Consider the following 13203-nt stretch of genomic DNA (forward strand, 5'->3'; position numbering starts at 1 on the left):
TGATTTCTTGCATTAGGATGTTCATTAATTCTGCTCTGTGTTCATTAATTCCGCTCTGTTTTAACTATGTCAGAAACCTACTAAAAAGGGTTCAGAAAATTTCCATGCCAGATATTTCAGTGTACTTTAGACCATTTATTTTATTCTACTTCTAGTTTATTTTATTTAAACTTATACTTGAATGCTTTCCTGAACGTGGGCCTAAATAAATCATTTTTATTTCAGAAAACAATGGGAGTAACTTCAACCAATAGTCGGAAGGATATCACTGAGCAAGTGTAATGCTTGCTATATGGCTTTGCATGCTGAATGGCAAAAATCAGATTTTTTTGCCATACCTATGGCAAAAATCAGATTTTTTGGTATAATTGTCCCCAGTGCTACAATAGGATCTGCCAGTTAGGAAGCTTACAGCTCCTGAATCCCACTGAACTCTGGGGGCCTTCGCGTGAGCTTGAGCATCTGTGCCGGGGAGAATTTTGTGCAAGGAGGAGGCTGTGGTGTTGAAAATGCAGTGACGAGGGAGAGTTCAGAAAATGTGAGTCCTCTTGCAGCATCTCCTGCCCAGGGAATGACGTCTTTACGGCTGCAAGGCTTCAGGCAACTTGCTATTTACTGGTCCTCTAGTGTCTTAAGGTAGTTAAGAGTGGACTAAAGAGGCAAAACACAAACTTTACGAAGTTTTCCTTACCCCAGTGTGTTGGTACAGGCTGATGCCGTTTACCTTAAAGTGCCCGTTCTTGGAGAAATCGGTACCAATAAAATACGTACCAGTAAGAAGCCAATTTATGTACCAGAAATGACTACATGTGTTACATAATTAGAATACCTGCCCCGACTTCTGAAACCTATCGCTGCTGGGCCTGCTTTTAATCTAGCGTCGTCTCTTCAGCTTGCGAGATGAAATGTAGCTGGGGAGCGTTATGAGAACCAGATGGAGAGCCTGGCTGGAGGGCTGGCGGGGATGGAGACTACCTTGGCCCGCTCCGAGCCGGGCGTACTGTGTACCTTCGAATGATACCTTAATCCATGATAAAGACAGACAGCTCACTTTTCCAAAATCAAAACCATATTCATCAATGGTAGCCTCTTTCCAGGCTACTGCTCAGAGAGATGCAGTCTGGAACAGCTTGTTACAGGCAGAACTAGATGGCTACACATGGATAAGATAAAATCATTCAGCTACCTAATAAATAAATTTGAAAGATGTTCTAAGATGATACAAATTCAAGTACTAACTTGATTTATTATCCCAGAGGGATGTTTGCTCCACCTTTCAGTTGCTGAATCCTGATTTATGGTACACATTTTTAGGCTTGATTTTTTTTTTTAAAAAAGAAAACCTTTAAAATATAGCTGGTTGACCTAGCTCTCTCTGCCCAGCTAGCTTCATGCTGCTTAAATTAATACAACTCGTTCAAAAATGTAGTTGAATGGATGGGTTTTTAAGTCAGCAAGGATTCAGTTTTGGTAACTAAATGTTATTCCTACATGGTAAAATACCACTAGAAGTAAAGTCAATAAACTCTAAAGGCAAATATATTAAAGAATTCTTATGCATCATGATTTTCCTCTTACCATCGAGGGAAAAGATTGTATTTTATACAGGAACTGAGATGTTTCCCTTTCTGTAGTCCTGTGTGGATTTAACTAAAGCAGCAACTAAGAGAAACAAGAGTTTTATAAAGAAAGCCTTGTTGATAATTATAGAGTGGTTGTAAGCGTACGTTCATAGCCTTTATTTTTCTTGTTCAGAACTTTATTATGATCTTTAAGTTTCAAATGACTCTTGATACTTTGCATGTGTGAGACAGATTTTAGGTAAATAAACATAACTTATTATTTTGGGACAATACTTCAAATATATATTTTAAAAGGCGTGTTCTTTGTTTGACCACGTATGACTCTTATAAATCTGTAAGCTAACTATTCTAAACCAGGTTATCAGATTGTAAATAGCTAGAGGGAGAAATAAATACTGTTCGTAGTTAACAGTTCTAGTTCTAGCAAATAGTCCTTACATTAAGCAGGTATAAATTATGTATTGGTTGTTCAAAGTTTTCATCATGGTCGGAGTTAGAAAAATTAACCATAAACATAAAAAAAGCTGTGTTTGTTTGCCAAATCACAGGCTATATTTATATTTGCAGAAAAGTAAGAATCTTTGACAGCCATCTTTTGAACAATCTGTTGTGTTTTTTATCATCTGCGTATTTGATCAGGAGTAGAAATTGGTTGAGGAAAATGTGAAATGTGGTTTACCAAGGTCTGTCTTAACAAAGCTAAAATACCTTGTTGGCTAGGAGTTTGCCTGTTGCTTTTTCTTACTATGTCTTGAACTCCAGTGGTGTCATTTTTATAATGTAGCCCTGCGGATGTGAACAATTTGGTGGTAGTAGTAACCTTCAAACGTAAGGCATTCATTGATCTGGAAAAAAAACTTAAATCTATGCAACCTCTTTTCTTTCCAGATAATGTTCGCTTTGGTAAACGATTTATATTAAACCCACAGTGTCCTGAACACCAAGAATATGACTGATGCAAGCCCGTACTCTGTGTTATATACCATAGCGTTTGAACTATTGTGTGTGTTGGTGAATTATTTTCACAAACCATTGATTCAAAAGGCTGTGGACTTCAGAACAGCATGTTGTGAAACTTTGAAGGCTTAACAAAAGACCCTTAATCCACCAGAAGGGTGTGATCTTATGGGCACGGTTTGCAGCGCTGCTGCTTACAGCATTTGATGGATCTCCGGGTATAAGCTCCATAGATTTCTTTTTGCTGTAATTTATTATGTCCACTTTTTGCTGGAACTGGTAGCAGAATTAATCGTACCAGTCCTTTTTGTTCATATTTAAAAGTTTAAAATTTCAGAAAGCCAGGCCTTAAGCTGTATTCTGACTGTTTTGAACTGGTAGTGTCTCCATTTGCATATGACACCATTAATTTCTCTGATTTATTCTTTTAGTCAGGGAAAGAGAAAAACATTCAAAACCTGTTGTAAGTTATGACAAATAAAATCACTGATTTCTTACATGCTGAAAAGCCAAGAACTCATAGTCTGGCTGGTTCAGATTTGTTCTCTCCAAAGGTGTTATGCTGCTCCTTATTCATGCTTTATTTGGGATCCTGCTAGTGTATACAATGCATTTATTTTATTGCACATACTTACTTTGTTATTAAATGCCACCCAGAGTTTTTCAAGGTGGCTTAGAGTATAAGTGAAACGGGCAGTGTCAACTATTAACATCTACAACTTAAATCAGACCTGATACAGTAAAGGGAAAAACAATTAATCACAAGATGCTTGAGTGCCAGCGGTGGAACTTGCTCTTGCAAGTAAGATAAATCCTACAACTTTGTTTTGGTCTGACTCTTCAGTATGCCTTGAGCAGCAGGTGACCTTCTGGTGTTACTGCACCGAGAAAGGTGGTGGCAGAGCAGCTCTGGGTGGGTAGCTGAGACCCAAAGCAAGTGATGGACAGGAGGGAGGGAGGGATGATGTCCTGTGACAGAAGACTACCAACGGGGAGAGGCAGAGTCTTGGGACTAAGTTACGCTTAAACCTGAGGCAGTGCAGAAAGGGGAGCTGTGAATGGCATCAGATGTGGAGACTCGCAGGGCCAGAGCTAAAACGGGTCTGATTTTTTATTTGCAGCTGCACTGCCTGTGCCTCAAAGGGACATTTTGCATGGCTTAAGGCAATGCTGAAAGCGGGAGATGGTGAGGACGTGAGTGAGTTAACAGTCTCCTCTGAGTCTGAGTCAACGTTCTCTGCCTGTCATTTGCTTCATATACAATATATTTCAGTGTGAAGAGCCCAGCTAGAGTGAATTGTTCCACAAAGAAGAAAGCTAAGCTTTTCACCATCTAATCAATATTTCCTGAAGAGGTGCCAATGTCTACTGAGCAGAAATATGATCTTTCTGCCATAAATCTTGTCACTTCTGACCCTAAACCTCCCCTGCCCAGATGTCCTCTCTCCTGACAGTGACATTTAGAACTGGAATATTAGCATTTAAGACAAGGACAGTGTGTGCTACAAAGGACATACTTGGGTGCTCTGCAGATAATAATCTGAATTACTCGTGATGATAATTTTGGGGAAATTCAGAATGCCTCAGCACATATGCCAGATTCCTGGATTTTGACCAAGAGGGTATTATAAATAATAAACATCAGTATCGTTGCCACCCGCTGTAGCTAACTACCATCTTGGATGCAGATTAGTTTGTGCACTTGTATTGCACACAGACATATACAAAGTCTAGATTTCTCTTGAAAAAGCTTGGTGATTTGGTAACTAACTAAATCAATAAACATATAATCTTTCAGGAGCTGGCAGAACAGCATCTAGTTCTCGTTACCCTCTTTGTTTCTCTCTACCCTTTGGCTCTCACCATAATTGAAGACAACTGCTCTGGCCACTCAGCTCAGCATCTGCAAGATGAAGTTGTACATCTCAGAATTTAGGTTTCCAGACATGGCACCCAGTTGCCAGCACATTTCTTACCCTCTGGTGTGCTTTGGGCCTCCACTTTGGCCTCAGAACTGTCTACCTGTCTCCGAGACTGCTCCAGATGCTCTTTTAGCCGTGGTGGATAGTGCTGGATTCCCGTGTTGCTCTCTGTAATACCATGCAAAGGGAAAAAAATGGGGAATGCTGTGAGAGGCAATTACATGGAGCTAACAGTAAAGCTCATTTTACTTGCAAACATATCCAGAGCAATCTGGTTATTTCAGAGCTTATGCCCAGCATTTTTCTGTGATATAGATGCGCGCTGAAGAGCACTCTACCATCATGCCATGGTTCCGAGTACCTGCCTATTTCTGTAACAGCAGCAGTTGATTTTCTATTTTACTTTAAGTAGAATGGTATTACCAGAAAATTGCTTACATTTGCATAGAGAAGGTTAACTCTTTTAAGTGGCTTGATGCCATTAAGTAGGAATGTAACCACTCCAGTATAGCAGTTTGTTCACGGAGAGGAAAAATAACCCTTCAAAACCCTGGCACCAGTTCCACATTAGAGCTAAATTACTGTAGCAGATTGAAATGACAAGACTCACATTTTTAAATGAGCATGTAAAAGAGGCATGTGCCCAGATTGGCATGGGACAGGAATCCACATATGCTTTGGGATTTGTGCACACACACACAAACAATTAAAAAATAATCTGGCAAAGAGTATATAATACAAGACTGAAGAGATGAGTTTAATATTCTTACACCAGTGGTGTGTGAGAAGACCTAAGCAGACTTTAAATATTCAGTGTTTTCTTTAATAGGCAGTACCAGGACAGCTGAGGACAGCTCATCATAAATGACCAAGGAAACCTATTATAGCATGTATATAGAGAGCATACGAAGTCTAGAGTATTTGTATATAAATATACTCTAGAGTAGAGGCCTCTTAGTTGTCTTTTGTAGCTTTCTAGATGCAATGCAAGAGATTGGACAGCCTGCATTTATCGGGCAGGTCCTCTCCTGTCTCAGCAGGTGAAACATGGGATATCATTTTTTTCCGAACTGCAACAGTGCAATACATAATTCGAAACATTTCTTGTTGTTCTCCATTTCAAGTGATGTGTCCAGTAGCGTTGCTTTATGAACAGCTCTTTAGGGGCCTGTTAGGTACCAGCCAGCCCCATTGTGCTTTCCTGCATGCTCGATGAGAGAAGCTGGGTAGCTTCAGCGAGGTTGAGGGCAGCTGGGCTGAGGCAGACTGTGCCCGGCTGAGGACATGGTATCCTGCTACACACTGGGGAGTTTCCGTCGTGACTAGCAAATTGAGGCTTTGTAAAATTATTTTCTTTTGCCAGCCATGGCAAAAAACACCTGTTTGAATTGTGGAGATCTGATTGTCCTGGAGCACTGGGTGCGCAGTGGGGCACAGTGATAGTTCCGGCTGTATGATCAAAGGGAGAGGTTGAGCCTGGCGCTGGTGCCATGCTGGAGCCCCACCTCTGCCACCACAGCCAGCCTCAGCTGTGATGGGTGCAGCAAGTTATTTGGGCTGCAAGGTCAGCGGTGAGGCTGGCTGTACTGCAGCCTCAAGTACTGATTAGTGTCTCATAGCTTGTTTCAGAACTGCAATGCCTTGTTTCCACTCTGGTTTCATGTAATTGCTTTATATACTTGAAACTTTGATAATTGGCCAAGTTGAAAACTTTCTTTAAGGTAAAATCCATATATTTCTCAATGAAAAGGTTGTGTTTTAATAGTTCACTAACATCAGGCTGGCTGACAGCATTATGCTTTATTGTTATAGTAGCTGACTCTCAAATATGATGGCACTGTGAAATAATCGTATGTGTGATTTAGTAGAAAACTGTGAATAGAGGATTGGGGCTCCATCAATCTGTGTATAAGCACAGATGAAGTGACTGACCCTGATCCAGAGACCTTTCAGTTGAGCAGATTCAAGACCTGTACTCTGCTGCTCAAACCCAGCTTACTATCATACTTTTGCCTTTTTTCTTCTATTTTGGGGAAAGCTGCAGAGAAAGTCTTTGCTTTTGGTTATGTGCATATGAATATACTCACTTCCAGCCCAATCGCTGGCAGTGTTACAACACACTAAATAATCACTTTTTTAAAGTTGGTTTTAAAGATGATATATATAAAAAAAACACCATAAAAAAAGTCATGGGGTGGCTTTTCCAATAACATCTTGAACTTGTAATTCTGCAGTGTTGTCTCTGAGCCATTAATGAAATCCATATTGCAGGGATGGCCTTGAAGTAATGGAGGAAGGAAAAAGCAGCTGTATTTGCTATCCTGCGGCTCTGTGTTTTTCATTATGTTCTCTCTTATTTTTGTTTTGGGGTATACCTTCTGGAGCAAACAACCTCCCTGGGGCTGGCCTGCTGCAGAGAGCAGGTTGAGTGGCCGGTGCTGGCTCTCCGAGGGGTGTCAGTTGTGACACTGCAACCTGTTAAGCAAAGCACCGAGGTGCTCAGAAGGGAGGAGCGCGTTTTCTGTGGGTGAAAGTTCTGGCACAAGTATTTGACTGAATGACTGTGAGTACCAAAAAACCAACCCAACCAGCAAAGATACTGCCAGAGTTAGCCTAATAATCCAAGCATAGCTTGGATATTATCCTGATACATAGCCATGTATGTCCCTTACATAGGACAGGTTTATCCTCTCTCAAAATGGCACATTGGAATAATATTAGCTAACTGTCTGTATCCTGGTTGGGGCGTCTCCTTCCAGACATGAAATTGTTACTGTCACCTCTCGTGCTGTATGGTATGCAAGGCTGATGCCTATCAATTTTGATTTTTAAGAGCACTGGAGGTAGTCAGCCTTGAATTCTGAACAAATAGTGATGGCTCAATTAATAACGGACTGAAAAAGCACAAAATTAAAGCATGTGTTAGAGTGCATGCATTAGCTAGATGATTTTTCAACAAGCTGTCAGCCAGTATATGTAAGAAAAGTAATGGTAGAGACAAAGAGATTCCACTATGGTAGAGACAAAGAGATTCCACTTAGATAACTAAAGCCCAACTCATATTTATTGGGTTTGCAAAACTGGATTCACTGTGCTTTTTCCTTACTTCATGCAACCAGTGACTGTTTATAGTCATTGTGGTGGAGCAGAGGGTTGGAGCTCACGTGGACGAAGAGAGCTCCAGAGGAGGGTTTAATCCCATTCAGCTCTCTATAGTATGCAAACCAATCTTCCCGCTAATGAATGACTACAAAACTGAAACAGAATTATTAGACACTGGCTACATTTTGAAAGGATCAAAATAATATAGGCACATCGCTGCTTGATTTTTGGCTCTCTAGTAACTAATTTCTCCCAACCTGAATCTGCTCATTTGTAATGCAAAATGTTTTACTTCACATTAAAGTAAGAGTGTTTATTTATGCAGTTTCATTTCCAATAAAAGCTATACTTCACAGTGCATTACACAGAATGACGGCGGTGCACCGAATTGCAAGGTCACGCTATAGATCATACTCGCTCTGCCAAACACCCAGTAAGGAATTTTGAAGTAAGCTGTAGTAAGGGGCTGAGTGGTGAGCAGAGCCAGAAACAATACAGGTTAGAAAAATGTTTGTTTTATTTAGTGAAAGAAGAAAGAGTTTGACTTATTAGGGAGGCTTTTCCTACCGTATTCATTCTGGGTCCAGGTCCTGGAAAGAACGTTTGGGATGGAACTTCCTGTAGTTGACCCTAATCTGTCCTCAGAGCCTCATGCGTCTTCCTCTAAACCGAGGAATATTGGGTGTGTTTGAAGATCTAACTAGCAGTTTATGCTCTGCACTGTTACATTACCAGACTCTTGCCTTTTTCCATAACGTATGTGAGGCTATGTGTCTGGTGAAAGGTGGGGAAGTGTCATCCTCCACACATAGATGAGGTGTATGCTACTGTGCAGCTGAAAGTAATGAATCTAAGCAGTAAGAGTACCTTATTCCAGATGTTTGCAAGGGTCATTTGTCCTCCAGAGGAAAAATTTACCCTAGGACAGAGAGAGTGAGAGAGGTAACACTGCACAATGCAACCACTGCATGGGTTTGTGCATTTCTGTGTATGGAAAAAAATTTGAAGATAACTTATCGGATGTCTACAAGGCCACAAAGTGCAAAAGCCAGCGTGGCAAATAACTTCTGTTTAGGAGGAGTACAGTTTGCAGGCCCTATTTCAGATGTGGGACTAGAGAAGCAGCACTAATGGTGAAAGCAGAGAGCCACAAGAGGAATTATTGTCACACCCACACAAAACATGAGATCAAAGTAAAATTCCAGTATTGAATAGGCTGTTCTCCAGACGTGGTTGGTGAGCTGCACCCAAAGCTCTGAGGTGCCTATAGTAAACTGGCCTCCCAACAGAATCAAAGCTGAGCAACAACACTTGTGGTATTCCTCAACAGACACAGCTGGATATCATTTTGGGAGTATAACTTATCGGTGGGAGGGTTGTACTGCCTGAGGGGCGCACACTTTGGACAGCGCAGAGATGGTAGTGCCCTTTTAGAAATCTCTCTTTTGACTTGGGCTCTACCAGGTTATTCCCTGCAGAAGAAAGTAATAGGTGAGGGAGTGAGGAGCATCCTTGGTGCAGCCCGATTTATTTATTTATTTAAATACAGAGAAAACACAGGAAACTCTTTCAGGAATTGGCAGCAGAAGACATCTCCAAGTCTATCTCACTCACTGACTTTGTCAGAACTGCCTTCTCCCTCAGACCTACTTTTTAGGGCTCTCGTAGCAGTGATTCTCTGACCAGAGGTTCAGTTTGCTATTGCCTCTCTTTGTCTTTGTCAGGCAATTACATCCCTCCGGGTGGTTGTTATTGTCAGATGTCATTGCAACATGGGATTGATGGTCCTGGGGCCCTTGCCCCACTGTTCTCAGCACAAATCACTACTCTGAATTCTATTGGTGGCCTCATCCATGGGACTGAGTACCTGCACTTAATGCAAGTGTTCCTGATGTGTTTTCCTGAATATTGTCATCATTTTCAGATGCATCAAGGTCAATCAAGAGTGAAAGATGGAAAACTGAGGTAGGGACAACCAGAACAGAGTATTAAAGGTTAGTGATGGAAGTCCAAAACAACAGGGAAGTGATGGGGGTGGGTTTCTCTACGTGGGTCCATAAAGGAGCTAAGTGGCTTCTGTGGTTGACCCAGAGGAAGGCTGGCTCTTCCACCCTGAACTTCAGTGAACACAAGCAATAGCGATATCAGTTGCCCAAGCTGAGGAGCTTTCATAAAAATATGTTCTCCCTCACCCTTTCTTGTTAGTGTAGTTCTTCACACAGGCTGCCACGTTATGTCTATACGCTTCTGAACATAGCAGGGTTTCCAGGGTGTTACACCAGTTCAGTCCCTCATTCTCTCTAGCTCCACTCCTCTTGCACCTGCAGTGGTCGTCTTCTGTCCAAAGTCCTTCAGTCTCATCAGGCAGAAGGGTACTGTTTTTCACCCAGCTTGAGGGAACTTCGTAGTGCCATGGCTTTTGTGGTGAGCATTGCTGCCAACAGTCTGGTTCAAACTTTATTGACAACTCTTCACTGAATCTGTCACGTTAGTTGTTCTCCTTGTTCCAGCCTGCCAGATGACTGAGGACCACAGTATTGGGTCAGATAAGTCACACGTTTGCTGTTTTAGCCCAGTTGTGCTCTGGCAGATCATCACTGTGCCCACCAGGATTTTACATGAAATAGCGTTTACCGCTTAATACACTGAAAATGTAACCCATGCTGTCAGCAATACAAGAAGGTATTAAGAAAGGGCAGCCACTGTGCAGAGCTGGAGTCTCAGATCCATGCTGCAAAAATAGCTGCATTTGTCTCCTGGCCAGATAAGCAGGCTGTGATATTGCTTGTGGGCAGTGCCCAGCTACACTGAGCATCCCAGTGCTGAGCTGTCTATTAATGTGTGACCTGTACAGATTAAGGCTGATGTTAGGAGCAGCTGGATCCTCGCCTGATTTTAAAAGCGATTGAAAAGTTATTGTTGATGGGCTTGTCGGTGTGTACAAGGCAGTGGCTGAACTTACTGCTGTGTTCTTGCACAATGTGTAAAGCAAAGGCAGTAAACATTACTGCCTTGGGGACACCAGTCTGTGTACTGGTTAGGGAGGGATGGCTTTTGCTACTAGAAACTTCCTTTTGAGGAAGACTTTCTCTGGACAGATTTCACGTTTGTGTCGGTGTTTACTGCTGGAACTTCATTAACTCCTCAGTAAGTGAAGAAAAAGTGGATCTGCCTGAAACAGAATAGATTGCTTTTATTGAATTCTTCTTTAATTAAATCTCTTACTGGTTTCATGCTGTTTTGGTGTCGTAGTTTAGATTTTTACATTGAATGACAGGAGAAGGGAGAAAAAAGAGGAAATGTTTATTTAATTCATGCTATAGAATGTAATGACAAGAGATTGTTTCCATACGTACTGTTTTTGTTGACCTTTTAACATTTGGAAATGTCAGGAAATACCATTACTGTAGGTCTATCCAGCTTTAATGCTACAATAACTTTATAGCTATTCACAAGGGAAATTATTATACGTTGCCTGAAACAGTGAAGGTGTATGCGAGCATACACACAGATTTATTTTTCTCCTTCCCTGCCAAATAGATCTCTGTGGCTGCATGCAGTCTCTGTTAAAAATGCAACTTTTGTGTCCCTGTAATTTTGACTTTGCTTTCAAACCTGCCAGATTTGAGGCAGCAAAAAGGTATGTTTCTGGGAAGTTTAAAGACATTTAAAATAGCGTAGAATGCATTTTAACTTACTGTGATTAGACAATGGCCAAAATTGCGTAAGTTTTTCAACCCCAGATATTAACCTTTGTTTGGTCTGGGTTTTTTTGAGGGGGCCCGTTACGATTCAGAGCGGTTCAGAAGGCGGTACTTTGATCTATGCATATCGTCTTGCCTTTGGAACTGAGGAATAGGTTCCAGTCATGACTTTGATACTGAAGTCCCAGAAACACGGGAGGTTTTGCTGATGAAGCAATGTTCTGCCCCGCTGTGTTAGCGGTGTAGCACACACCCGTGTCCTGGAACAGCCCTGGGTGCGGCCGAGCGGCGGGAGGACGCCGTTACCTTGGACAGCACCAGGCGAGCCTCTGATTTATTACTGTCCCCTCGCCTACAACCGGAACCAAAACAACACAGAGACCCAAAAGAAAGTGATTGACAGCAAAGACACTGCTTGCGAGACTGTGGCCTAGAAGTCAAACCTTCAGTGATTTGGGAGGGGTGGCAATTTTGTCCTTTGGTTAGAAAAAAAGAACACAGTAGGTGATGGGAACGAAACTTTCTCCTCAAAATTTCAGCTGAGTACTTCAAATACAAAACAAGGGAACCAGAAACCAGCAAACACACATATATGTATTTTAAAAATATTCTAAAGGATTAAAATTAATATTGAGATAATTATTGCATGTTTTACAGAACTCAACCATTACACATTAGGGAATTACCTCTAAGATTATAAATAACTTTACACTGTCTGCCCAGAAATATCCTGGACCTTCCACTGCCTGGTGGAAGAAGAGGAAGCTCTTCTGTCTTCAGGAGAATCACAGTCAGTTGTGGATCTGGTCGATTTTACTTATCATGCATACAATTAAAAAACAGCGATTCCCCAAAACACCCAAATAGAAATGCCCTCCACGAAAATTGTAATCTGAACTAATGACAAGGTCCTGTTGTTATCGCTTCACAAGCTTAATTGGATTTTTGAACAAAGTAATTTTTAAATACAGCAAATGAGTAGTAATTGTCAGGTGTGATTTATTACTTTGCAGAAGTTTGGATATAAGAACCAGCTACCCTAGAGTATCAACAAATCTCTTCTCTTGGCTGAGATCAAGCTCACAGCTGAAGTTTGTATGGATTGTTCCAAAGAATATATGAAAAAAATTTAGATTTTGACACAATTTATTGATATTTATTTGTATATAGTCTTTTGACAATATGTATATTATATGTATATGTTTTTATAAATATAATCTCATTCACACGAAGTAATCTGACTACACTAAGTCTTCCTTTGTAATTCATTTGTACGATATCAGTATTACTAAATGTTAGCTTCCAGATGTACTGAACAATAGGCTGAGTTTATGTGTTTCAGTCATAATTTGCTAAATGTTTTTTAAATCTATGGATAGTATTCAAAATATTGAATGACAATGGATTATTCTGATAATGATTTAAACTGCTTTGTTTCTTATTAATTACATCAGTTAGAGAAAAATCTAAATTAGCTTTAGAAAATGTCAAAATTAAAAAATGTCTTTGGTGGTCTTAGGATTTGTACATGTGTACACATGCATGTATATCTGTATAAATGTTTGTGTGTGTGGATACACACAAAACACACATATGGGATTCAGCTCTGTGCTTGATCTCAGCCAGTAGAATAAATTTCTGCTACTTGTGAATAGCCAGTTTTCAGTCTTTGTTTCCAAAATTTTGCACATTAGGACTGGTATAGTCATGCTGTCTCTAGGTTAGTAGTTTGCATGTACTTTATTACTTCGGCTACATAATGATTTATGATCTTTAATTATAAACTCAGACACTCTTATGTGTGTGAATACTAATAGACATGCTTCATTTAGAGGTGTAATGTGCTTCCAAATTATTACATGTGATTGCTGGCAGTATCTGTTGTCTTTCTGACACCTTTCCCATTTATATATTAAAAAGAACTTTCAATTTTTT

Source organism: Calonectris borealis, chromosome 2 (assembly GCF_964195595.1).
Source record: "Calonectris borealis chromosome 2, bCalBor7.hap1.2, whole genome shotgun sequence".
In the NCBI taxonomy this organism is placed as follows: domain Eukaryota; kingdom Metazoa; phylum Chordata; class Aves; order Procellariiformes; family Procellariidae; genus Calonectris; species Calonectris borealis.